Here is a 6,019-nt window from a genome sequence, read left to right on the forward strand (position 1 = left end):
AGAAGAATGTCGGAGGATTTCGATATAAGCCAAGAGGAGACTGGTTTTCCTTTGCTAAAGTAAGGAAACTTTGCTTCCTTTGCTCCTGTTAACAAACGTTGGTTTTCACGAGACTCACCGGCGCATGCGCAGTGCTGACCTCATACGTCATCAACCCGGAGCTGCTTCCCTTTACAACAATGAGTGCAAGCTAGATTAAAGGGATTATTACGTTTTGAATATGGATATTTTTCTTACAAAAATGCATCAACTCGCTACAGAAGGACTTTGTTCACCCCCCGGAGCCGTGTGAGACACTTTTTTTTTATGGATGGGCGCATTTTATTTAACTTATTTTGGACTGAAGCATGCAACACCAGCTGAGTGCCATGAAACAGCTTGAAAGATCAAAGACAATTTTTTATATAACTCCGACTGGATTCGTCTGAAAGAAGAAAGTCATATACACCTAGGATGATTTGAGGGTAAGTAATTTATGGGCTAATTTTCATTTTTGGGTGAACTAACCCTTTAAGATCACCAGGAGGGTGTTTAAGTACAGACAACGTACAAGAAAAGTGATTCAGTTTGGAGTTTTGCAAAGTGACAGTGTTTAAATCTCACGACAGTGAGATACAGGGATGACTTTAAAGCTCAAACTATAAAGACCAAACTGAAGTCCCCTGTTTGCACAGGTTTGGACTGCGATATAGGTCATGCTGAATGTCTTGGTAGATGCTACAGGTAAATGTGATCACATAAAGAACAAAGATCAAACAAGCTGCATGCCTTTCCATAGATGGGCTCAACTCACAAAAGAGTATGTTTAGATGATTTTTCATAAAATTATAAAAATTCCAAATTAAAATGTAAGATTTTTTGTTCTGTTTTAATGATAATTAAGTAAATTTTAGCTCCTAATTCTCAAAAACTGTAATCATCAATTGTAATTATAATACCACATGTTGTAATGCCTTTAATCTATCCTGAATTAATTTATCCTGGGTGAAAAAAAATCCAAAGTGAAAGGTCCAGATGTCATGATCTGTGCTGGGAGGAGCACGGAACAAGGAGACGTGGAGTACATAAACAGTCTTTAATCCTTGGAAACACAGGGGAATTACACAACATCCAACAAGTAGAACCGACAAAGGAACACTGAACAAACAGGAACTTAAATACAAGGGATAATTACTAAACACAGGTGTCAGGAATCATAATCAAACTAAACGAGGACAGGAACATGACCAAATAAGGAAAAACAGGAACAGAAACCAATGCCTTTAATCTATCCTGAATTAGTTTATCCTGGGTGAAAAAAAATCCAAAGTGAAAGGTCCAGATGTCATGATCTGTGCTGGGAGGAGCACGGAACAAGGAGATGTGGAGTACATAAACAGTCTTTAATCCTTGGAAACACAGGGGAATTACACAACATCCAACAAGTAGAACCGACAAAGGAACACTGAACAAACAGGAACTTAAATACAAGGGATAATTACTAAACACAGGTGTCAGGAATCATAATCAAACTAAACGAGGACAGGAACATGACCAAATAAGGAAAAACAGGAACAGAAACAGGGGCAAAACACGACACAGAACAGTCCAGAATCCTGACACCAGATGCATTATGGTCTTGGATTAATTCCCATGAAAATAATATCACAATGTATAAAAATGTTAATCCTTTGTTTTTTAATTTTAGAGATGAAATGGGATCTCAAGCCTACTCGTTCTGATACTGAACTAAGAACAAAACATGGTACTGCGATGAAACATTATTCTTAAAACAGACATAAAAATTGAAGTGAAAGGGAAGTGACGTGTGGCCAAGTATGGTGATCCATACTCAGAATTTGTGCTCTGCATTTAACCCATCCAAGTGCACACACACAGTAGTGAACACACACCCGGAGCAGTGGGCAGCCAATGCTGCGGCGCCCGGGGAGCAGTTGGGGGTTTGGTGACTTGCTCAAGGGTCTCACCTCAGTTGTGGTATTGAGGGAGGAAGAGAGCGCTGGATATTCACTCCACCCCACCGACAATTCCTGCGACTCGAACCCGCAACCTTTGGGTTACAAGCCCGACTCTCTAAACATTAGGGTTAGGAAGCAAATAAAAATGTTCAGATGTGTTCAATTCTTCTTCAAGCAAGAGATAGAAAACATCTACATTTCCCCTCAAACCAGACACCATCATCATAAACCTCAACACACGTTCACTAAACCCTTAGTTCACAGAACAGTTTAATACATACAAGAATCATTTAAATTAAGAAAAAAAAACATTATTTGTTAATAATAGTTTTCACAACTAAAGTGGTTTGACGCAACTGTCTGTTGTTTTCGTCTGAATTTATCACTGAGATATACCGCTATCTGTGTCAGTGTGAATGCACGTTCTTACAGGTCAGAGATTTTGCTGATACCAAGAAGTTGAAAAAAACAAAGGCTTTAAACGTGTGAATTTCCTGTGTGCCGCTAACATAGGAAACAATGAACCAGCTCTGCGCTAGTCCCTACAAGCATAACAATTATTGTGATTCACAGGTGACAAAGCACTAATTTGTTTCCATTCAGATGTGCAGGTTGATTCATCATTTCTGGCAAATCCCTGGCAGATACTCTTTCCTGAAACGCTGAGTCAGTTCACTCTTCCTACAGAGGAATACAAGACATGTTATGTGGTTGAATGTTTTGGCACCAATAAAACATCAACAGGCATGTCTGTTAAAGACTAACATCTAATGCAGCCAGACACTTGTTAGTGGCATGCATCACCAATTTAACAAAATCAGTCACGCAAACATAGAGATGGTAATGCAAATTTAACAGATAAAATTAGGCTGAGAGGAACAGATGAACGATTAAGAGGAACAGTGCCCTCCTACTGTTTCCAGCACAACATTGCCAGTTCAGACTAAATAAATCAAGCCCAGAGCAACATTCAGTGCTTTGGTTCACCACATAGACCACCTAACCTTTTCCAGTATTTCATCTCCTCTTTGAGCTAATTTTGCATTAGAAACTCAGGCTGTATGCTGATTTAGTTAGTAATTTGTTGTTTTCTTACATTACCACATAGACCACCTAACCTTTTCCAGTATTTCATCTCCTTTCAGGCTGTATGCTGATTTAGTTAGTAATTTGTTGTTTTCTTACATCCATGAACCAAAATAACATTACAACTTTTTTTCTGTCAAGCCCTGTGAAACCCAATTCAGCAAGTCTAAAGATAAAACCATAATGGTGTTGACATGCAACATGCCACAGGCTAAGTTACAGGAAATATTCTCACAATGACGGTAAAAGGCTGAGTGACAGAAATAATGTACCAGCTACACAGTGTATATCATGTAACACTGTATATATTCAATTAAAAACTGCCTTCGGGGTGAGTTCATACATGACTGTGACTGACAAGCTGACAAAATGGATTTATGTGTTATGAAATGCCTGAAAATGTCCTCTGTTTTATTGACTCCCTACAGAGATAAGAAAGGTTGAGATCATTTAAATTGTTTTCTGTGTAAATATGAGGGGTCTCTGCACATTTAATGACGGTAAAAGGCTGAGTGACAGAAATAATGTACCAGCTACACAGTGTATATCATGTAACACTGTATATATTCAATTAAAAACTGCCTTCGGGGTGAGTTCATACATGACTGTGACTGACAAGCTGACAAAATGGATTTATGTGTTATGAACTGCCTGAAAATGTCCTCTGTTTTATTGACTCCCTGCAGAGATAAGAAAGGTTGAGATCATTTAAATTGTTTTCTGTGTAAATATGAGGGGTCTCTGCACATTGGGACAAGACTGAACAGGCCAGCATTGCTAAATACATACTCTCAAACGTAGGTTGCATCCCATGCACTGTGGCCCACCACTTTTGTTTATTATTTTACAACAACTGTCTTTACTTATTCATGTTCTCACAATAACTGTCATTTTGTAATATAATTACTGCCAGTTTCCAATTTTCTTCATCAGCAAGTAAATTCAGATTATTTTAATTGGATTATTGTTAAATATATATATATATATAACACATTTTATTACTGCTAGTTATAACTGTGCTACTACATTGATTTCATTTACACTGAGAAGGCAGAAATTAAGCTTAACTAATATACTTTAAAAAGGTTGCATTACTCATAGATACAGGTATAAAACATAAATAAATAATTTTTTTTACATACTAAGATTCTAATGTACTGTCTAATGCTAACTGTCTGAATAATGTTTTATTCTATGTGAAGGAAAATATGAGATTAATTTTTAAATGACTATTATTGTGATTACATGTTTCAAACATTACACATTGTTTGACAACCATAAATAATATGGAAGAAGAAAAAGAAAGATTAAAGATTAAAAAGAAAGAAGAAAATCATGCCTTTTGTGTCCTCTATAGAACTCTAATCACACATTTTATTACTGCTAGTTATAACTGTGCTACTACATTGATTTCATTTACACTGAGAAGGCAGAAATTAAGCTTAACTAATATACTTTAAAAAGGTTGCATTACTCATAGATACAGGTATAAAACATAAATAAATAATTTTTTTTACATACTAAGATTCTAATGTACTGTCTAATGCTAACTGTCTGAATAATGTTTTATTCTATGTGAAGGAAAATATGAGATTAATTTTTAAATGACTATTATTGTGATTACATGTTTCAAACATTACACATTGTTTGACAACCATAAATAATATGGAAGAAGAAAAAGAAAGATTAAAGATTAAAAAGAAAGAAGAAAATCATGCCTTTTGTGTCCTCTATAGAACTCTAATCAAAACTGACACATCAAGAAAGAACAGAAAACTTTGCGGCTTAGCACAGAGTAAAGAGAGAGTCTTAGTGTCTTCAGTTAAATTTAATCTGATCTTTAAAGCTTAAACGTGTCAGTTTATCTGAATGTTTATCCAACCAACAACTACTGTACAAGTAAAAAAAATGTAGGTTGATTCCCCTGAAAAATGTAAACACTCCAAATCTGTGGCGCTATCGAAACATTCCGATTAGCCTGGCATAGTAACACCCACTCAACCAATGGTGTGAGTTTGGGGCGGGGCTATATGCTAGACTGACCAATGACAGACAGGGGAATGTTTGGGAAGTTTGTTTGAATGCAGTCATTATTTTTGCAGTTCTATGTGGTGACGCTAGCAGAAATGCATAGCTTTGCAAGACGTGATAGTGCCGGTAGATAATCTTTAACTCCTCGCCTGATTCTTAGCCGTGCACACCCTGTGAGGCAAAGTGCCCATTATCAATCCATGACATTCCTGTGTCCGCATTCGGTAATCACTAAACTAACAGTCTTGAGTGATGAAGACAAAAGCAGGGAGACTTGGAGGAGGCAGGAAAAGACCAAACCATCTGTCAATTTCAGTGTCAAGTCAAGTGCTGTCAAATGTTGCACAACGAAGGGGAAATAGTCTGGGGACAAGAAATGAATGTTCTCTATACTACATGATGTCTAAAAGTCTAGGATGTCCAGTGAAAATGGATGCACAAATGAGTTGCTGCGATCACCGCAAACGTTTTCTTCAGGGTCTTTTTTCTTCTAGGGTCTCACCAAAAGTGACTTCCCAAAAGTAAAATACTAAACATCACTCTCATTCTGATTAGTTGTATTCAAGTTCAGGAAAAGTAATTATTACAAAAAAAATGTATAATTATTACAATGCTAATATATAAATACATTTAAAAAGGTGAAAAATATGGTGGATTTGGTGGTGTCAGTCAACCCTCCAAGATGGGGGTCTTATGCTTGCTTTTTTTTCAATTGGGGAGGGGTGGGGTGTCAAACGTTTCTGTAAATTATTACATTAGGGTAGCCTACAAGTTTAGTCAGTGTGCATATTTTAAATTACCAAAATAGACAAAAAAGATGCTAAGGAACACCGTTTCCCAGAGGAAGTAACCATAACAACAGCATGATGCTTGCGCGCCATTGCAGTCAGTTTGGACGTTTCCTGTTGATAAACATAGCCTAACCTTATTATAGATGTACATAT

General features: G+C 36.7%; 1 protein-coding gene across 1 annotated transcript in view; it reads right to left on the bottom strand.

Annotated features, from left to right (window-relative positions):
* Positions 1-6,019, bottom strand: part of LOC107601218 (septin-9-like) — a 32,097-nt gene that overhangs the window by 24,142 nt on the left and 1,936 nt on the right. The window lies entirely within an intron of this gene.

The sequence above is a fragment of the Sinocyclocheilus grahami genome, unplaced genomic scaffold (assembly GCF_001515645.1).
Source record: "Sinocyclocheilus grahami isolate Dianchi unplaced genomic scaffold, SAMN03320097.WGS_v1.1 scaffold302.1, whole genome shotgun sequence".
Classification (NCBI taxonomy): Eukaryota; Metazoa; Chordata; class Actinopteri; order Cypriniformes; family Cyprinidae; genus Sinocyclocheilus; species Sinocyclocheilus grahami.